Source organism: Macrotis lagotis, chromosome 3 (assembly GCF_037893015.1).
Source record: "Macrotis lagotis isolate mMagLag1 chromosome 3, bilby.v1.9.chrom.fasta, whole genome shotgun sequence".
In the NCBI taxonomy this organism is placed as follows: Eukaryota; Metazoa; Chordata; class Mammalia; order Peramelemorphia; family Peramelidae; genus Macrotis; species Macrotis lagotis.
The window spans coordinates 87,239,858-87,262,920 of record NC_133660.1 but is presented as its reverse complement, the minus strand read 5'-3'; the positions used below and the strand labels follow the sequence as shown (position 1 = coordinate 87,262,920).

The following is a 23,063-nucleotide window of genomic DNA, read 5'->3' as shown; positions in this document are numbered from 1 at the left end:
TTTTATTTTCTTTCTTGTATTTTCCATGAGTAAACTGTTCCAAATTAATTTGAAGCACTGATCCCTTGCATTCTTATCTCAGTTGCAATTGTCAAGATATTATCAACTATTTAGTACCCAAACATAACTGTCTCTGTATAAATTGTCTTTTCAGGACCCAGTATAACATACACAGGTTTTTCCTAAAGGAGTAAGAATTTTTTTTAATTAAGGCAATGAGGTTAAGTAACTTGCCCAAGGTCACACAGTTAGGCAATTATTAAGTGTCTGAGGCTGGATTTGAACTCAGGTTCTCCTGACTCCAGGACAGGTACTCTCTATGCACTGTCTCCTAGCTGCCCTCCAGAAAATTTTTCAAGAGATAATTGGCAATGTAATCTCCTGTATGTTTCTCTTGTCTCTTGAGTAATCTCAGAGTGGTATACCAACATTCAAAAAAGTATTTGTTTTTCCTTTTTTTGAATTTATTTTTCCAATTTTTTTGTAGAGATAATTTTCAATATTTATTTTTATAAAGTTTTCTCCTTCCCACTCTTCCCTTCCTCCAAATGTAGGATAGAAAGTAATCTAATGTAAGTTATACACGTACAATGATGATATAAATGTTTCCATATTAGGCATGCTATGAAAAAAAATTAGAACAAAAAGGGAAAAAACACTAGAATGAAAAAGCAAAAAATAAAATAAAAAAAGACGAAGATAGTATGTTTTTAAACTGCATTCAAACTCCATAGTTCTTCCTCTGGACATGAACATCATTTTCTATCACATGTCTTTTAGAATTATCTTTAATCACTGTATTGCTCAGATGAGCTAAATCCATCATAGTTTATCCTTGCACAATGTTGCTGTTTCTTGCAGAGCAATAATATTGCATTATTATTCATAGGCCACAACTTGTTCAACCATTCCACAATTGATGAACATGCCCTCATTTCCAGTTCTTTACAACCATCAAGAACTGTTTTGAATATTCTTATACATGTGACTTTTTTCCCTTTTTGTGATCTTTTTGGGGTACAATTAGTAGTGGGATTGCTGGATCAAGGGTATACAAAGTTTTATTGCCCTTTGAGCATTGTTCCAAATTGCTCTTCAAAATCATTTCTCAACTCCATCAATAATGTATTAGTGTCCCAGTTTTCCTACATCTTCACCAGCATTCATTATTCCCCTTTTCTATCACATTATCCAATCTGATAGGTGAGGTACACCTCATATTTGTTTTAATTTGCATTTATCAAATTATGACAGGTGATTCTTTTCATATGATTATGGATAGCTTGAATTTTTGCTGAACACTGTCTATTCATTTCCTTTGACCATATATCAATTGAGGAATGACTTGCATTCTTATAAATTTGATTCAGTTTTCTATTTATTTTAGAAATAATGCCTTTATCAGAAACACTGGCTAAAAAAATTTGTTTCCCAGCTTTCTTTCTAATCTTGGTTGTATTAGTTGTGTTTTTTTCCAAAAACTTTTCAATTTAATGCAATTAAAATTATCCATTTTCCATTTTGCAATTTTTCCTCTCTCTATTTTCATCATAAATTGTTTTTTCCATAAATTTATAGGCAAATGATTCCTTCCTCTTTTAACTGGCTTAGGTATCACCCTTTATGTCTAAATCATGTGCCTATTTTAACTATACAATGTACCCTTTTTGAATTTATCTTTGTAAAAAAACACTAGAGAACAGAGAAACAAATGCATTTTCCTTTAAAATGATGTCTATCCAAAGCCGACCGCAAGCATCACATGTGATACAGGAAAGCTAGAATACCTCCCAAAAAGAGCAGGGTGAAACAAAAAATTCACATCACCATTACCACCATTCTATATTGTATTATAAATGCTAACCTTAGCAATAAAAGAAGGAAAAGAAATGAAAGGAATTAAAATAGGTAATGAGGAACCAAAGTTATCATTTCGTGCAGATGACATGATGGCATACTTGGAGAATTCACTAAAAACATTCCTTGAAACAAATAACAACTGTAGCAAAACTAATTGACTCAAAATAAGCTCACATAAATCATTAGCATCTCCATACATTACCAAGAAAGTTCAGTATCAAGAGACAGGGCAAAACCTCCATTCAGAACAACCACAGACAACATAAAACATTTACAAGTCTAACTGAACTGAAGGTGACAGTATCTATTTAGTAGAAATCTGACAATATGCATTGAATCATGTTTGCTGATTATATTGATCAAATTAACCATCACATCTCCAATTTCTGGGGATATTTCTATCAAAGATTTGTAAGCACTGGATATAATACTCTCTCTGAGTCTGGGGCAATCCAACCACTAAACACTCACAGGGCTAGAAAAGCAGTCTTTTCTCACTCCTGTCTCCATCTTTCCATCTTCATTTACCTGGAGCTAAGCTGAAAGTACTTTTTCTCTTTAGGCAACAATGTGTAGTCCTTAAAATCACCCAGAACAAGTAGTTTTGATGTTCCTAGAAAATTTTGTATGTATGTATGTATGCATGTATGTATATATCTGAGTATCTATTCATCTCTGTCAAAGGAATAATGCTGTTTGAGAATGTCCAAAACAATTGGCTCCATGCCATCAAAAAGTCTTCCAATTTTGATTCAAGGTATTTGGTGAGTATGCCCAAGTGGCTGGTACATATGACCATCCAGAATAATGTGAATAGATGCATTTGATTTTGTGAGCTGTGATGGAGTACTAATTCCACGATTGTTCATTGCAGTTACAGGGGATCTAGTGATCAAATGTCTTGACACTGACTGCAGGACCCATGGTGTGAAAGCTGGTGGGCGGCAGCAGGGGTGATCTCCCTTTTGGCCTCTTCCCCATGGGCACAAGCCACTGCCTAGTCGCTCTCTACCTCAGGTCTGTGGTACCCTTAATGAGGAACCCTAGGGTCATATGGTAGGTGAAGCAGTACAATGGAAGGTGAAAAAGAACTCAGTATTTATTTAAAACTATAAATACTCCCTGCTCTAGCATATTAATGTTGCTGTTGAATGTAATTATATTAATGTTGTATGAAAATGCTATGGACAATCCATGTCTTTGGTATTGGATTATCTGAATATTTTTAGTAGTGGCTCTAAGACTACAATATCAAAAAAAAAAAGATACATGAAACTACTTTTTAATAAAATTGAAATCTTACACACAGTAAAAATAACAGCTTAGGTAAGTTATCTGGTCTATAACTGCTTACTTTATTATATACAGTTGAGTTAGTACCCCTAATGACCAACAAGACGAGCCTAGATTAGAGTAAGGGAAAATCAGGCTAAATTTTATTTCTGGAGACAGCGAAGGACTTTCAATTATCCCAAACTGCTTGCTACTACAAAAGCTCAGCTCTTTAATTGGGCGCAACAGTTTGGTGAAGTGGAAAGACTGATACATTCAGTGTCAAAGAACTGTTCTTCAAAGCCGCTTTTACTTTCTACCAGTTTGACCTTGGGCAAATCCCAGGGTTTTACTTTCCTCATTTCAGAATCAAGGACTTGGACATCTAAGTTCCCTTTAGACTTTAATATATGATCCCATAAATATTCTCTCTACCTCAGTTTTAAAAAATCTGTTTATTATTTTCAACAATATATGATGTTTTACCTGAAAATGCAATTTATTTGTTTAGGAGTTTCTAAATCTTAAGTAGGCAATAAGCATTTTATTTACAAATAATGACATTCTTTAATGGTGAGGAATATGTCCTAAATCTGAAGAGTGTAAAACTTTAGCAAGCAGTACAAGTCTTCAGATAAAGTGAAATAATAAATTGTCTTATGCACCCAAAAAAGAAATATCTATATTTCAGTTCCCTATGATTAATTATTATAGTTTCTATTTACTTATTTTTGAATATTTTTCAAAAATAACCCAATCCCTAGAGAACATATGTTTCTGAAGGCATGACTTCCTTCTTATCTTTCCAAACTCAGTTCTATATACATGGTATTTATCATATGGCATTATATCTAATGTTTGTTGAATAGAATCAATATAGGACTCAGAATCTGACAACAATTCGGTCTCTGGTTTTGATCATATGTGTGTATATGAATGTAGATAGATAGATAGATAGATAGATAGATAGATAGATAGCTATAGATACAGATACAGATGATATGATATCATGAACATTTATGACCTTTTCCCATACTCCTCTACTGAACAATAAATAATTTTAAACTTTCATAATAAGTAATCATTCTCCAACTAAACAAATACAATAGCCATGTCTAAAAATATAAACTATGCCATATTAAAATGACTCTAGGTAGTATAAAATTCCTGGGAACATAACTGCCAAAACAAACCCAGGAATTATATGAACAAAATTATACAAAAAAAAATCTTTTAGGCAAATAAAATCAGATTTAAATAATTGGAAAAGTATTGTTCATTGATAAACAGGGCCAATTTAATAAAAATGACAATTTTACCTGAACTAAATTTTATATTCGATGCTATCTCAATTAAATTACCAAAAAATTATTATACTGAATTAGAAAAAAATTAATTTGGAAAAACAAAAAGTCAAGAATATCATAGGAAATTATTTTTAAAAATTAAAGGAAGTAGGTTTGATAACACCAGATCTTAAACTATATAATAAAACAGCAATTATTAAAGCTATCTAATATTGGCTAAGAATAGAATGGTAGATCAATAAAACAAGTTTTATATCTCAAATATATAAGAAAAAATAAATTTAAAAGTCATTCACTAATTGATAAATGATCAAGGAATATGAACATAGAGTTATCAGATGAAGAAATCAAATGATTTATAGTCATATGAAAAAATATGCTGACTTTTGATTAGAAAGATGCTAATTAAAACATTCTTAAAATATCACTTTATATCCATCAAATTGATTAAAATGATTGAAGGGAAAAGTGGCAAATGTTGATGTAGATGCAGAAAAATTGGGATGCTAATTCATTATTGAAAGAATTGTGAACTGATCCAATCATTTTGGAGATCAATTTAAAATTATTCCCATAGAATTATTAGATTGCTCATATCTTTTGACCCAACAGTATCAAGTTTAGGTTTGTTTCTTAATATGAATATAGAAAAAGGGGGAAAACCTTATATATTCTAAAATACTTTTAGTAACTATCTTTGTGTTGGCAAAGAATTGGAATTTGCAATCTTGAATGCAATGCCAGTTCAAGGTAAATTCTGCCATGTCCTTCCAGTGTAAAAAGAACTTTGAATATGGGTCCAGAGAAAGTCCATTTTGATAAAATTTAGAGTGTCATGGTCAAGTTAATTGCAGGATGACATTGCTATGCACAGAATGGTAATTTACTATCAAGTGGGGAATAAATGAACAAGTTGCAGTATATGATTGTAACATACTATTGTGCTATAAGAAATGAGAGTGTGTTTATTTTAGAAAAACATGGGGAGGTGTGCATAAAATAATGAAGAGTGAAATGAGAGGAAGCAAAAGAATGTTGCATACAGTAACAGCAATATTATTTGAGTCATATTGACCATTATAAATACCCAAATAACTACAAAGGACATATGAAGGAATATATTATCTGCAGCTAGAGAAAATTAATAAATAGAAGCATGCATAAAATGATTATATACATATGAATATCTATACATATTGTGTTTATTGGTAGCTATTTCTAGGGAAAAGGAGGAAATGGGAAAAAAGAAATTTACATAACTTCTTTATATATTTAAAAGGAATAGCAAATTGTGCACATAATTTCATGGACAATCATCTTTTCATTAAACTATGTTATAGAATCAATTGTTCCATTCCATATATTAAAAAATTAAAATAATATTTAAAAAACACAGGTCTGTCTGTATTTTAAGTCTATCATCTCTATCAGGAGGTGAGTGATGTATTTCATCTTCAGATCTCTGTTCTCATGATTTATCGCTGCATAGTTCAAAGTTCTAAAATTTTTCAAAACTTTTTCTTTATAAATGCTGTAGTCCTAGTTCTGCCCATTTAACAATCATTTGATAGCCCTTATAGTACCCTTGAAATGCTTATAAAAGTAAGAAATCTAGAGCACATAGAATACATCCCCCAAGGCACATGTTTAGAAAACCATAAACAAGTCACAGGAAAAGATGGTATGGTGTGTACATTGGTAAAAAAGAACACTTTTTTAAAGTTTTTTGGCAAGGCAATGGGGTTTAGTGACTTGCCCAAGGTCACACAGCTAGGAGGTAGGATTTGAACCCAGGTCCTCCTGACTCCAGGGCTGGTGCTTATCCACTGTGCCACCCAGCTGCCCTGAATTGAATTAAATTTAAAGTAGAAAATCATAAAATTGCATGTTGTAAGGAGCTGGAAAATCCATCTACTAAGCCAAAGCTGGAAAAGCTTTCACTCTACAACTTAACCACAAGTGGTCAGCCAACATTTGCTTAAAGATGTAATGAAAACAACATTCAGATGCAGCCAGTGACATTTTGGGGGTGGTTTTTATTGTTAGGAAGCTTTTCCTTGAACTGAACCTAAATTTGTTTCTGCAGTTTTCACTCATTGGAACTGCCATTTTCCTCAGGGGAATAACAAAATAAATCGAATTCCTCATGTAGGCAATAGCCTTTTCAAATACTTAATGACAATTCTCATGATGCCCTTCTCTTATATTTGCCCTCCAGGCCAAATATCTCCAATTCGCTCATTGTATGGCATTACCTCGATGTAATGCCATACAATCCCAATGGTCTTTCTCTGGAAGGTCTCCAGTTGACTAATCCCTTCCAAAATGACTATGATATTTCAAGTACTTTCTGACCCTGACAGGAAATATATTCCTTTAGTCCTGCTTACTACTCCTCTCAACACAGCATAAGATCACATTAGCTTTTCTCCTCGCTATAACATAATGTTTATTTATATTTTGTACTTGTACTAGAATTGTAGTGATTTCTTTATTTGTTATTATTTCATTACTCCTCATTTCTTTATTCCAGAATGATTGTCTAGTCTCACTTTGACTAATTTTTGGTTTAAGGGCTTCATATAATCATAGAACTTTAAGTGGACTTTGAGTACTTTTAGTCCCAACCTTTCATATTATAGATCACAAAAAGCAGAAAAGTAAGAAAAAGCAAGCAATTTTCCTAAGGTTATATAGGTAATAGAATGATGGAAGTCAAATTTGATCTCAGATTCACTAATTTAAATCTAGGTTTCATTTCATTATTGTTTAAAAGGGATGGTAACTCCTGAAGGTAAGATTATGTAAAGAACTTAATACAGAATGAAATAATTAGGTTTGTATTCCACCTGTAAATAAATTACTGTTTAACTCTGGACAAGTTGCTTTACTTTACAGACTTGCCTTTCCTAATAGGCAAAGCTAGGACATTGAACAACTCTGTGTTCTTTTAGCTGCTTTCTAATTGTCCATGTTCTTATCTCTCTCCTACACTCTTCTGTTAAACTCCTATTCTAATGTTTTTCTATAACATAGAGGTGGTGATGGTTATTTTACCAAAGGGACTGCAAACTCTGGCAAGTCTTGTAAAGTTTTATGGGCTTCAAGTATGAGGCCAGCACAAGGGACTTTATCACTGCCAAGGATCATTCTCTTGATATTCAGAAAAATATATTACTTAGGTGAATGGGCATTAGCTTTTGGCAATATTAGCTCAAAGATTATCTATTGAGATGCAGAGGGATTACAGCAATCTGTGTCCTTGGATAGAATGCCTTTACAGACAAATTTTGAATCCTTAAATTGCAGAGTTTCCTGATAAAAAAATTGACAGAATCTAAGAAATTTTAAAAAAATTTAAATAAATACAGCAACTAAACTGCTTCATCTCAAGTTGCTTCTGACTTTTATTTTAGACCCCTAATAATGACTATCCTCACAGTTCTTATTGGTGCAACACCATGCTCCTAAACCTCTAGTCCAGGATCATGTCTTTTGTTCCTAGTAACCTTCTCCAACAGGTTGGTTAAGTTTGTAGACCCCTTGTAAGAATAAGATAAAATAAATGATATTACAAAGAAAACCAGTCTAGTAAAAATAAATATGTATTTTCTTCATTTAAGTTCATAAACAACATGATATCTATGCATGAACATATTAAGAAGTACTATCAGTACTATCCTGGCTATTGGAAAATTATAGATCCAGATCATCTAATAAATCAGTCAATAATTTTTAATAACAACTTATCATGTTCCAAGCACTATAATGGCTAAGATACAAAAGTAAAATAATAGCAACAAAAATATTTCTGCCCTCAAAGAACTTACATTCCAAATGGGAACAGATAGACAACAAGATAGACACATGACACAACATATAAAAGGTAAATGATAATAATATGACAGTAAAATGGAAAATAGAAATTACTCATTAAAATTTTAGCATTGGGGTGGAGCCAAGATGGCGGCAGGAGTACAGCCTCTTAGGTGTTCTCTCCAAAATATTTCAAAAACCTTAATATTATGTGTCTAACTAAATTATCCAGAGACAGAACCCACAGAAAGATCCAGTGAGGCAATTCTTCAGCTCAAGGTAAACTGGAAAATAGGGAAAAACTCTGTTCTGCTGGTTTGGAGGGGCAGCACGGCACAGGAGCGAAGGAACTTCAGCCTCCCAGGAACAGCTGAAGGATGCTTGGGAACTCTGGTTCCTGGCAGCAGAAGTTGTTTCCTGCCCTGCACCCCAGGAAACACCAAGCACAACTTGGAAGATCAGCAGGGAGACCTCTGTCAGAGTGAGCACAGTGTCCAGGCCCTAAATGCTGCCACATCCCTCATTGCCACTGTCTTTATTTGATATTGAAAAAAATAATTTATCTTCTTTGTGCTGTTGAGCTGTGTTATCTAGGAATTGAGGAAATGCTAATTTTTTAAGATTACTCAGATTCCTCCCCAAAGTACAGGTCCTTTTTCTTTCTATAAGTTGATATAAATTACTTGCCCATAAATGATTTTGATATCTTTGAAAGATTAGAAGTTTTAGTTGAATTATTTTTAGTTCCATTCTTCATATTTCATTTCTCTTTGTCTTCTTTCTTCTTTTTTTGCATTTTTGTACAGTATGTGGATCATTTTCTTACAATCTGAGTTATTATCTTATCTAAACTAATAGGGAAAACTTTGAGAACCTATTAACCAAGCAGATAGATCATTCTCAGGACTTTTAAAGATTTCTAGTTTTTTTCCTATTTGTTTTATTAAAGTTTCTACTCCTTATTTTTAAAAGAATATTTAAAGAGAAAAATGTACACCAACAGCAACATTATGAGATGAATAGCATTGATGGAAGCATCTCCTCTCAGCAGTTCAAAGAGTTAGGACAACTGTATTAGACCAGCTATGGACTATGTTATCCCCATCCAGAGGAAGAAAAACAAAACAAAACAAAACACACATACATACACACAAACACACACACAAACCAACCCTTCAAAATCTGATGAACATTTTATAAAAATTATGTCTTATGTATCTCTTTCCCTTAATCCAAATTCTTCATACCAAAAATAACTAACACTAATCTGTAAACATGTTTATCAAAATATGTATGTACAATACTAACCTGACTGATCATCTCTGAGGGGAGGTGGGGTGGAAAGGGAGGGTGGAAGGGAATTTTTGAACTTAAAAATATGCATGTGCATGTGGATGAACATAAATAAATAAAAATAAATTTTTAAAAAAGATATTTAATCTATTCTTCTCCTCTCAAAGATACTTAAATATGTAAATGTCAAATTTTATCCATAGAATTTTCTTGCAAATGAAATTAAAGATTCCATAGAAAATGTGGATCAACAAACATGGTATCTAGAGCAAAAGCATTTTATAAGGATTAACAAACTGATATGGACATCATTTTGAACTATTACAAAAAGTAATAGTATTTAAAAACTAGTAAATTCCATCAAAAGTTATAATCAAAGGTATGAATATACTGTTACATTTAATAACTGGAAATTTTCTACAGGTTCATTGTACTGATAGTCTAAATTTTATAGAGGCATCCCACTAGAAGCTAATTTCTTCATTCTAATTTCTTCATTCCCAAGAGGGAGAGTAAGGAAGGAATGCATGTCTTTCCTCTCCTGAACTCCTATCTAAGCAAGACAGAGGATATTAGTGAGCATAAATGTGTCAATGACATAAGAAGGAGCAGAAAAATAAGTTTTATCCTAATGCTCCCATTGGAGCCTGAAAAAAAGAACTGAACTCACTGCATTTTGAAAAGACAATATTCAGGCACTTAAAGAGAAGTTGTCATGTGGGAAAGACCATTGAGATATTATCTAAGTTCAAGATTATGTTTTAGTACTATTCAACTATGTAATCTTGAGCTCAAGAAAGAAGGTATTCCTATTAAAGGGGATGGGGAAAGAATTCTTGTGGAAGTTGACTTTTAGCTGAGTCCTGAAAGAAACCAGGAATTTAAAGTTAAGCAGAGGAAATTTAATAATTCTTTGATGGGACAGCCTTTTAGATTCTAAAGGAATTTATCAGATACTCACAATATCTTATAGTTCCAGAAATGAAAGCAATTTCCATTCACTTAATGCCTGAACATGACTTCTCTTTTCAAGATTCCTTTAAGCCTTTACTGGAAGATCTTTAGTTGATGCAGAGCTAGCTAACTTCCAGGGCAATACAATCCACTTTAGGATAGCTATAATTGTTAGGGAAATTCTATGCCAATCAATTTAAACTTGACTCCAAAATTTTATCAGCAGACTTGTCAAGCTGACTAATTCTAATCTCTCTGATGATGCTCTTCAGTTTTTTCATCTCCACAAAAAAATTGAAAAGTAAATAATAACAAAAGTTCGTTAATGGTTGTAAAAGGACTGAAGTTTTTTCCCTGTAACTCTTGATATGATCCCCTCCTCCCTATACCTTTGAAAATTTATTGATCAGTACACTCAAAATTCCATTGTCTCCAATTGAGTCCTCTGTATACCCTCATTGTAGTGTAGCTTATTTCCTATTAAGGTTCTTTTAAATGATAATTCCACTTCCTTTAGAGCAAAGGCTTTTAATATGTGTGTATGTGTATGTGTGTATGTTTGTATGTGTGTGTGTATATGTGTGTGTGAGAGAGAGAGAGAGAGAGAGAGAGAGAGAGAGAGAGAGAGAGAGAGATTGACCCTTTTGGAAGTTTGAGGAAGATTTCACGTAATAATTCTAAATGCATAAATTAAAAAAAAGTATGATCGCAAAGGAAACCAATTAACATTGAAATAGTTATGTTTTTTAGACTAATTTTCTGAAAAGTTTATGACCTTTGTTTAAGAAGCTCTGCTTTAGAGGTACATCTAGGAACATATTACCCTTCAGCTATGGTGGCTTCATCTACTTTCATGGGGGAGTGAGGAGGGGAAGGGGAGTTTGTTTTAAAAAATTAGAAATCTTTTCCTGTTTTCTTTGCTTATTTTTTTCTCAAATTTCATTAATAAAAATCCTGTTGGGGCAGCTAGGTGGCACAGTGAATAGAACACCAGCCCTGGAGTCAGTAGTACCTAAGTTCAAATCCAGCCTCTTAATAATTAAAAAAGACACTTAATAATTACCTAGCTGTGTGGCCTTGGGCAACCACTTAACCTCATTTGCCTTGCAAAAACCTAAAAAATTAAATAAATAAATGAATAAATGAATGAATGAATGAATGAACAAATAAACAAATAAATGAATGAATGAATGAATGGATGAATGAATGAAGAAAGAAAGAAAGAAAGAAAGAAAGAAAGAAAGAAAGAAAGAAAGAAAGAAAGAAAGAGAAAGAGAAGAACGAAGGAAAGAAAGATTCTGTAATGACTTCATTTAACTGGATTTCTTGTGCTTCAGTTTTTCTTTCTCCTTTTTTGTACGTTATGATTTGTGTTGGTCATATTTTCCTCCCTTCTCCTTAATCTTTTATGAACAAATTGGTGTTTGAAATCAATTTTACCTTTGGCTAGTTTTTATTCCCATCTGGCAAACAAGTAAAGAATTTGTCATATGTTTTTAGACTCTTTTGCTTTCTTTAATATGGAAATGGATCTATCAGTACAATCTCACTATGAAATTATCATTATTCATCAAATTTCCTTTCTTCAATCCATTTCCATATTATTGGTTTTCAAAAAATTAAATAAATCAGGTAAGAATTTTATTAATTGCATATCCTATTCTTTTTTTCACAATTTATTTTAGATTTGTAACAACCTTGTTTTATACTTTAATGAATCATATGATATTCAGAGACCTAAAAGTTATTCTCTGACTTACAAATGTTTCATATAACTGTGTGTTTCAGATATTCGATAATTACCATGTCTAGCATCTTATTGTTGTCTTCCTGAAGGGTATTCCAGATGTGAAACCTTTGTGAAGCCTAGTCAATCTCTAATCTATTTCTTTCCTTATTCTTAACCATATTTTAAAACATATTTTTGGTGAAATATGTGTTGATATAATTGGGAATGTTTTAATCTCAAAATTTCTCTACCACTTTTTAACTATAGTGTCCCTTTTGAATAAGATATAGTCTTCCAAAGTCATATTTCACTCATGAATCCATTTCCACCAAATCTTCATGATATCTATGAGACTGAGTTTGCCTCATTAGATTCTCTAGTTCACTTTATTTATTATTCATATTTTGTGCATTTGTGTACAGACACCTGAGGCCACAATTTTTATTGCTGACTCCCAACTTGGATACTGGCTCCAGTGAATTACTAAGTCTCTCATATATTTTTTTCTTTCTCTTTGTATCAGTTGCTCTCTAGGGTATCTGGCTTGGCAGATATAAGTAGGTAACTTTCTCTACCCCCTCTTTTTTTTGTTTTAAAACACTCAATCTCATATGTAAAACTCTAGGAAAATGTAGTCTAAAAACAATCCAACTATCTTTGTGAGGGGTTTTGTTCGTATTTTTGTGTGTGTTTTAATTCAATGAATATCAATATCTTTAACTATTGAATTCAATTAAAAATAATTAACCCGACTGTGGTATAGTACAACAAACCCTAAACTGGGAGTTGGGCACAAAGAAATGAAACCTTGTATTCTATTCTGTGCCCTAGCAGTAAAAAACTGTAGAACCTTTGGCAAGTAACATTAGTTCTTAGCCTTTAGTTCTTTATTTATGCCCTTAAAGAACTGCAGGAGTAGATGATTTTGAATACCTTTAGGACATCTCATAAATTCTTGAATTGTTATGTTAAGTAGATCTCTTATCTAACTGAGCTGTCCTTAAGATGCAAATAAGAAAATTAAATGTGAAGAAACTTTAAAAATAAGCTAAAACAGCAGTCTACAAATGTAAATTATTGAATTGAGAAGACAGTTAGCAATGGCTTTATGGACAGAGGGTCATTATGGAGTGAGGGAAACCTAGGATTTAAGTCATGGCTCTGACCTCTCTGGTCTATCTTGTTTTGTTTTGTTTTTTAAATTAAAGATTTTATTTATTTTGAGTTTTACAATTTTCCCCCCAATCTTATTTCCCTCCCCACCCACAGAAAGCAATTTGTCAGTCTTCAGGTCTATGTTATTTTGAACAGATCTTGGAAATTCTCAGTATTTATTTAATTCCCTCTGACTATAATTTACAAATCAATCTATATTGACAAAGAAAGGTCCTCAAAGAAATTTCTTTTACATTAATGAAATCACATGCTTAGGCTTTCCTGAAAATAAGCAAATAAACAAACAAACAAATAAATATAAATAAAAAATGAATGAATGATTGAAAGGTTCAGGTAAGAGTTCTTTACTTTTGAGTGACAGAACTTTTTTGACAGTCTTGTGAAACCTTTGGTCACTTTCTCAGAATAGTGTTTTTAAATAAATAAAATGAAATACATAAAAACATAAAGAAAACTAATTATACTTGAAGTAATATATTTTTCCCTATGCAGATTGAAAGAACACAAAATATCTTTAAGCAGACTTCCATTGTCAGCTCCAGTTTTATTTACACTTCAGAAAAGTGAATTTTAATCCTAAAAAATTTGAGTTATAGCAGAAAGACATCCACCTTTTAAAATTTAAATCAATTAAAATTGAAGCTAAAATTCCAAAGACTCATGTATGTGGACATTTTTGTATCTTTTTGACTTTAACATAATTGAAATTAGTATAATTAAATTAAACAGTCTCTGGATTAAGATGTATGGAAAATCCAAATTCAAATCCCAAGTCATATACTAGCTGGCTAACCCAAGGCAAGTCAATTAATGACTTTCAAACTCCATTTTCTTCACTGTATGAAGGGGGTAATAGAACCATCAAACTCACAAGGTTGTTGTGAAGATCAAATGATATGAAATATATAGTTATTTTTTCCAAAGTGTTTTATAAATACCAACTATGATTATTAGAAGAGACAAAGGGGCGGCTAGGTGGTACAGTGGATAGAGCACCAGTCCTGGAGTCAGGAGGACCTGAATTCAAATGTGGCCTCAGACACTTAATACTTACCTAGCTGTGTGGCCTTGGGCAAGCCACTTAACCTCATTGCCTTGCAAAAACTAAAAAAAAAAAACAAAAAAACCCCACAGAACAGGCAAAATATTTACAATATCATGACATATAAAGCTATAATAAAAATACAAGAGATCATCTTATACCCAGATATCAATAGTCTGTAGATTGAATGAAGTCCTTGAGGTCTTGAATATAATCCACTAAGTAGTAAGATTAAGCTTCAACTCTAGATCTTTTGATTCCAAATCAAAATTCTTTCCTTTGCAACATATTCTGCCTCTAGGAATGGTACCATAATTTCATATTTTTTTTAAGTAACTCACTTGATTTTTTATCCCAATATTTTTGGGATATTTAAAATGCACTTTCCAAATAATTTTTACTAATTAGAGCTATCATACAAGAAACACTCTGTGCTTTCCTTTGTTACTAACTTCTATTAACTGTTATTTACTTGATTTCTTTCACTATTTTCACATTGAGCTGTACATACTAATGTTGGTTTTAATGAATATTTTGATCAAGGTGGTAAACCTCTAAATGTAGAGATTTTTGAGGAAATGCAAATGTGGCCTTTTAAGAGAAACTAATACCTCATGTGACACAATAGGAAACCCACAAATATTTCATTTAGAAGCCAATTTCCTTTAAATATCAGATATAATTCTTTCTCCTCTTCTCTCTCTTGGTTCACTGAAATTAAAGGCTTCTGTAGAAACGTGATAATTGTTTTTCAAGAGTTCATAATCTCCTTCTTGGTATTTTGCAGTGAAAGTCACAGGGCATGGTTTATGAGTTTATATGTTTTGCAGTCCCTGATTGGCTACCTGGGGGCTATTTCTGTTTGTGTAATGCAATCAGCAGAAAAACACTGCATAAATCCTGGCTTTATCATAATTGTTTCAGTAACTGAAATAAGTAACAAGGAGGAAAAACCTAGGAAATACTGCATGTAAACTTGATTTCACACTGTGCTTGATTCTCCCTCTGCAGTTTTTCAATAGCCCAATATTCTTGTTTTCAAGTGGGAATCCATCTGGTCCTTTCTCCAAGGGATGATAAGAGTAACTTTATTCTTACCTAGATGCAGTTATGGGACTCCTGACAACAGTGGGGAAAGAGAGTCAAAGAACATACATTTTAAGCATTTTTTTCCCAAAGTGTCCCCCCTTTTAAATACCAGACATAATGTTTATTTTCACTGAACATCAATAGGAACAGCTTTGCTAATCTTTTGGACTGTCGGAAGGAAGGAAGGGAAGGAAGGAAGGAAGGAAGGAAGGAAGGAAGGAAGGAAGGAAGGAAGGAAGGAAGGAAGGAAGGAAGGAAGGAAGGAAGGAAGGAGAAAGAAAAGAAGGAAGGTAGAGAGGGAGGGAGGAGGAAGGATCTTATTAAATCCTTATTTTAATCCATGTACTGTGGTAATCATAGGAGATCCTATCTGGATCCTATTTAGTCAAATTAAAATAGTTCCTCTTCACAGAGAGCTCATATTCAGTTCAAGGAAGTGAACATAACAAAAGAAAGTTCAACTGAAAGACATTTTTGAAAGACCCAGATGAATGTAGTTGTGTTGATGATAGAAAGACCCTTTGTTGGTCTTTTATATGTGTACATAGTTTGATTAGAGTAAATGTCAGTTTCTTGAGGGAGCAAAGTATTTAATTTTTTTCAGCCTTATAATTTCTGTTGTCAACACAGTAACTGACACATTGTAAGTTTTTAATAAATCCTTGTTGATTAATGAAGTGGTTGTGCCTTGAAGGATGAGTAGAAAGATTAAGTTGCAATCAAAGAGGGTAATAAAGCCAATGGAGCTCAATTAGGTGAATAATTGTTTAACATCTTTAATAGATTTAACTATCATCTCTATGCAAATGAATCCAAAATCTTCATCTGTAGCCTTGCCTCTTTGTTTGGGATTTTCATCCCTTATATATAACCCCTGTGAGCACATATGTATGTTCTATATTTATATCAACTTAATATGTAAAAAAAAAAATTCTCCCTTTTGCAACTTATCTTTTTCTTTCAAGGGTGTTACTGTTTTTCTAGAGACCAAGGTTCACAATCTAAGTTATTCTTGACTCTCCATCTCCATTCATCACCTATATCTAATCAATTGTTGTCTTCTCATTTCTACAACCACAGTATATCTCACATTTGCCCTTTCTTTATCCATTTCACAACCACCATGCTCATCATTTCTTACATGGGTATTAGAATATTTTTAGGTAGCAACCACTCATCCAGCCTCACTTTTTCCCACCCATCCAATACACAGCTGCACAGTCTTAAGGTTATGATAAAACCTTATCATATCTCTCCTCAAGAAGCTCCAGTATTACTCCTAAAAGAAAAAATATATATATATAAAATTCCTCTGTCTAATATTTAGATGTTTACACTCTAGCCTTAAACCATTTTCCCTAAGCTGATTATACTTTATTCCCTTAATGTTCTTAATCAAATTGACTATTTTATTGATAGCTATACACAATTCAATCTCCCATCTCCCTCCTTTTGCACAGTCTTAGTTCATGCCTGGGATTCCCTTTTTCTTTATCTTCATTTCTTAGAAGCTCTTACTCTCTTCTGATTACAAGGGACCCACTTCTGATTAAAAGTCTTTTCTAACCAGTCATTTGTTCCTCCAACCAAAAGTAAGTTAATATTTTGCTTTTGCTTGTGTGTATGTTCTTCCTCATCCTCCCAAATCCTCAGTAAAACATAAGCTCCTTGGAAGTAAGGGCCATTTCTAATTATTAGTATTACTGGCACCTAGCAAAGTAGCTGGCATATACTAAGGGCTTAATCAATATTTAATACATCTTTGAGAAAAAGGCTCTAAAGGGGAGATGAGAGAGGTGAGAATTTGAAAATGATCACTGCATAAGATAACATTTGATTTGAATCATTTTTAAAATGTATATATATTTTTTACATTGCTACAAAAGTCTTGTAAAATAAATGTAACACCCCTCCCCACAAAGATAGAGAAACCTCAAGAAAAATAAAGTGACAGAAAGAAAAAGTGTGCTTCAGCCTGTATTCAGATACAATCACCTCTTTCTTTGGGATGGATCACATTCTTCATCATGAGTCAATCAGAGAAAGTTGCTTCAAGAATTTTTTTCCATAGTTGCTGTTCCCAACTGTATTTCCCTTTATCCTTTTCCTCCACAGCCCCATTTATTCTATCCTCTTTCCTTTAACCCCATTATTCCTCAAAAGTGTGTTGTGTCTGACTGTCCTCTTCTCTGATCTTCTCTTCTATCACCCACACACCCCCTCCCCTCCCCTATCCCCTTTCTCCCATCCCTTACTTTTTTTGCTCTAGGGTTAGAAGGATTTCTATATTCTATTGAGTGTGTATGTTATTTCCTCTCTGAGCCACATCTGATGAGAGCACAGGCTCACTCATTCCCCCTCACCTTTCTCCCTAACAATCCATTGCAAAAAAAAAGCTTTTTCTTGGCTCTTTTACATAAAGTATCTTAGCCAATTCTACCTCTTTTTTCCCTTTCTTCCAGTGCATTCCTTTATCACCCATTAACTCCACCTTTATAATTTATTACACCTTCATATTCAGGTTCTTCCTGTGGCTTGTCTATATATGCTCCTTCTAACTGTTCTAATAATTGAGAAGGTTTATATGAGTTATCAATGTCATCTTCCCATACAAGGATACAAGCAGTTCAACTTCATTAAATCCCTCATAATTTGCCCTTTGTTTCCATTCTGAGTCCTGTACTTGAAGATCAAACTTTTTATTCAGCTCTGGTTATTTCAACAGAAAAGTTTTAAATTCCCCCATGTATGTACATGAATGTACTTTTTTTTCCCCTGAAAGGGGATGTTCAGTTTTTCTGGGTAGATGATTCTCAGTTGTAAGCCATGATCTTTTGCCTTCTTAAATATCATATTTCAGGTCCTATGATCCTTTAATGTATATACTGCTAAGTCATGTGTAATCCTTACTGTAGTTTCATGATATTTGATTTTTTTCTTTCTGGCTTCTTTTATTATTCTCTCCTTGACTTGGGAGTTTTGGAATTTGACTATAATATTCCTGAGACATTTTTAATTTATTATTTTGGAATCTTTTTCAGGAGGTGATCAATAGATTTCCTCAGTTTCTATTTTACCCTCTACTTCTTCGGTATAAGGACAATTTTTCTTGAGAATTTCTTGAAAAAGAAGTCTAGGCTCTTTTCCTAATCATGACTTTCAGATAGCTCAATACTTTTTAAGTTATCTCTTCTGGATCTGTTTTCCAGGTCTGTTGTTTTTCCAATAAGATGTATCACATTTTCTTCTGGTTTTCATTCTTTTGGTTCTGTTTTATACTTTCTTGATTTCTTACAAAGTCATCAGCTTCCCTTAGCTCCATTATATATTTGAAAGGAATTATTTTCTTCAGAGAGCATTTTAATCTCCTTTTCCATGTAGCCATGCCTGCTTTGTAAGACATTCTTCTTCTCATTGATCTTTTTTTTATTTGACTAAACTGATTTTTAAGATGTTATTTATTTTCTTCAGTGATTTTTTATAATTCCTTCACCAAGCTGCTGACTTGGATTTTATGATTTTCCTGTATTGCTATCATTTCTCTTCCTCTGCCTCCTTTCTTGATTTCCAAAATCTTTTTTGAACTCTTCCATAGACTGAGACCAGTTCCTATTTTTCTTGGAGATTTGGCTACAAAAGCTTTGACATTGTCATCTTCTAGGTGTGTAAATTGGATTCTCCATGGGTTCAAAGTAATTGTCTATGGTCATATTCTTTTTTCTTCTGTTGTTTGCTCATTTCTGGAGTCTATGACTTGATTTAAACTCTTTGTTAAGGTGAAACTCTGTTTCCAGGGTGGAGGACTTTCCCAAGATTCTGAGGGGTTTTGCATACTATTCTCCTGGTCTGTGGATGACCACAAGCACTACCCTCTGCCCTGGAACTGTGAGGAGGGCCCCTACTTTGATATGGCACTAGAAGGTTCCAGACTGCAATCTGAATCTGCGTATGTGCAAAATTATAGGGTCCTTCCCCAGGGATAGCAGAGAGACCTCTGTAGTCTCCTCTGAACCCCCCTTACCATCTACTGACTGAGCACTCTGGAAGCAGCTACCAGGTGGCTCCCCATATCTGCTTCTGGTTTCTTGGGTCAGGGTTGTGCTGAGAGCTGTGCTGGCCTGGGCTCCATGCTCACTTTGGTATAACAAAGTTTTCCCACTGAACTTCCAAGTTGTCCTTAACAATCCCTGGGCTGAGAAATTTGAAAAGCACCCCTGCTGCAACAGACCCAGGTGCCCCCATGCACCAGGCATCCTACGGGTTGTTCCTAGAAGGATGGAGCCAGTTTGCTCCAACAATCAATGTGACCTGATGGAATAGACCCTTCCTGCAGATTTACCAAGTTGTTTTGGGCCAGAAAATTATTTCACTCAAACTTTCTGTGAGTTCTGCCACTCTAGAATTGTGTTAATCATAATTTAAAGGTATTTGGAGTAGTCTGGTAGAGAACTTCTGAGATTTCCTGCCTTCATTCTGCCATCTTGGCTCCATCCTCCAATTTGAGTTGAATCTTGAATGAAACTAATGTAGCCAGTAACAGAATCAAGGAGTGAAAAACTTCAGACTCAAGGATCAGTCAGTACAAGGACACAAAAAATGAAAATATGAAAAGACCAGCAAATCATTACTATTGGATCATAAAATGCTTGGGGAGTATAAGGGTTGGAAAACTAAAAAAGTGAAGGTATGTAATGAAGAGCTTTATATTTTAATATTTTTTCTGAAAGTAATAGAAAAGCATTGAAATCCATTATGAAGAGAAATGAAATGATCAGACCCATAAATTGGAAGCTGAGTGAAAAAGTTGGGGGAGACAAGGAAGGGAAACTAGTTAGAAAACTATTTAAATAGTCCAAATGAGAAGTGACATAGACAGTATGTGATAGAGGTAGAGACCTCAAACCAGATCTTCTTTTCTCTGTCTAATACTACAAACTTACTCTGAGAACAGTTTTCTCTCTTCATTATTCTATACTGCTTTTCTTAATATGAAATGAACATCAAAATCATTGATGCTTGAAGATGATGAATTAATACATTTTGCAGATCAGAAAGTAGTTGGAGAAATGTAAAAAGAGAAGTCAGAGTATACAGATTCATAGACAGAAACAGACATTTAAAATTGGAGCCAAGAACACAGGATGTTCTTTTAAAACATCACAAAAATCATTTAAACCAACAAACAGATCTTTTGAGCTAGCCCTCTCCTAGGCAATAATAATAAAATTCTGCTGAAATAGTAATGAAGAATAAATTTCTGTTCTTGACATTTAATCCCTGAATAGCAGGAGGGAATTGTACATTCTCATGTGGTTTATGATTTTCTGCCCATAGACATACATAAAATAATTGTCACGTTCATAAATGCAGTCTTTGTTGTTTATTTCAAAAGCATAGATAATAGGTTGTGGAAGTGTTTTCTACAACCTATTTAGACCTTTTTAGCAATGGAAAATAATGTCTTTAAAATGAAATCAAAACTTTCAGTGACCTCTGGCATTATTTTCCTATCTTTGTCTTCTTGCTAATTATTAATGAAAACTGAGAGATATTTTTCATTATAGATCTTTTAAGATATTTGTCCATTCACTCAAATGAGTTTGGAGGTGGGAAATTATTAAATACTGAAAAAATTTCTGTAAATTGCTTTTCTTCTGAATGAGTTTGCTGCCATGACTTAGGGCATCTTGAAGATATGGATTCATACTCAAGTCACATACAGGAAGAGAAAGGTGGCCTCTCACAAATCAGTCACCTAAAGGACATCAAAAGGTAAGCTAAGTGAAGTAAATCAAATCTTCATTTTTTATCATATTAATGGCATTATTAGTCCTAATGGAAACTCTGTCTTCTTGGGTGACTGAACAAAATCTATCTTGCTTTGAGCACAGGCTATATATATTTAATTGTATCATTGATTAAATCCTTAAACAGTATAGCAATAAGTAATCATCATTACCTACTATATCCAGTACAAGATGGCATTGCCTATAGTAGGTATTCAATAATGAATTTGCTAAATTTCTATTATTTGTTATTTTGAATAAACACCAGTACAAGTGCTAATACATCATGGGTCATATGTTCTAAATTCTACAGTTTGAAGAGTCCTCAGAGTCCATATTGTCTAACCTCATTTTATAAATAATGATGCTGAAGATCCAAGGAGAATTAAAGAACTAGATCAAAATAACACAATTAGTAAAGGGAAGAAATGGATTTTGAAGACATGATTTTTTTTGCTTTTTTCAAATATTCAAACTTGTACTCTCTTTATTCAGGAAAGCTTAGAAAAGAGTGCTGGGCTTATAGTCAGGAAAACTCAACTTGCTGAGTTCAATGCAACCTTAAACAATGACCCTGGGCAAGTCACTTAACCCTGATTGTCTCAGCTTCCTCATCCACAAAATGAACTGGAGAAGGAAATGGCAAATCACTCTGATATCTGCCAAGAAAACCCCAAATGGGGACATGAAAAATAACACATGACTAATCAGCTAAACAACAAATAATTCTTTTTATTCAGTCCCATAGACTCCTATGGCAATTATTCAGCTTAGTTGGGATTATTGAATTCAGGCAAACTTTGTTAAGAGATTCCCAGTATGATAATTCAATATAGAATGTTAGGATAATAGGTACCATTATCTCCAGTCAGAAGATTAGATCTTGGAAAAAGAAGGCAGTCATGAAGCAAGCAACTACATTATGTGACTTTTTGCTAACACATCTGTTTCTTGGTTCAAAATTTTCCTCTTTTCCAAAAGGATGGTACTCCAACACAATAATTCTAAAAATCTAAATTTTGAAAAAACTATAGAAGTACAATTTTGCATACAATTCTATAATGCCCTTTTGTGACCCTAATATGCTGTCCTACAATCCTTCCCTCTATTTTTTTTTAATTGGACCTGTAATGTGGTGAGAAAACTCTCTATATAGGCAGATCAGCAACTATACTGTCATTTGTAGTCTCAGAGATTTGTGTGGGGTACAGAAAAGTTGTGTCTTTAAAGTTTACATAGCTAATATGTGAAAAGGTTGGAACTGAACCCCACTCTTCTTGAAACCAAGAATGGAAAACAACACAAACACTGCCTCCCTGTGTTATGTTAACCATTGATCTTCCTAAAACACAGTTTTGTCCATATCATACTTTCCCCCTTATTCAATCAATTTTGGTGATTATTTTCTTCAGGATTTAAATATAAAATTATCTGTTTGATTTTTAAAACCTTTCATAACCTGGAGTCTTCCTCACTTTCCTTTCTCCTTACACATATATTCCCCACATACTTATTGAATTTATTTTTTGCAAGGCAATGGATTTAAGTGACTTGTCACAAGATTACACAGCTATATGTCTGAGGCTGGATTTGACCTCATGTCCTCCTTACTCCAGGACTGATTCTCTATCCAATGCACCACCTAGCTACCCCAACTTAATGCATTTTTCCCTGACTATCCCCCATCCTTGGAATTTGCTCTCTCTTCATTGGTTTTCCTTAGGTGTCAGCCTTCCCTG

The 23,063-nt window shown here is 33.4% G+C and overlaps 1 protein-coding gene and 1 pseudogene across 1 annotated transcript in view; one reads left to right on the top strand and one right to left on the bottom strand.

The window, feature by feature from the left end:
* The window catches only part of GALNTL6 (polypeptide N-acetylgalactosaminyltransferase like 6), a 1,756,803-nt gene that overhangs the window by 848,490 nt on the left and 885,250 nt on the right, over positions 1–23,063 (top strand). The window lies entirely within an intron of this gene.
* LOC141517134 (BTB/POZ domain-containing protein KCTD1 pseudogene) lies at positions 2,140–19,791 on the bottom strand (annotated as a pseudogene).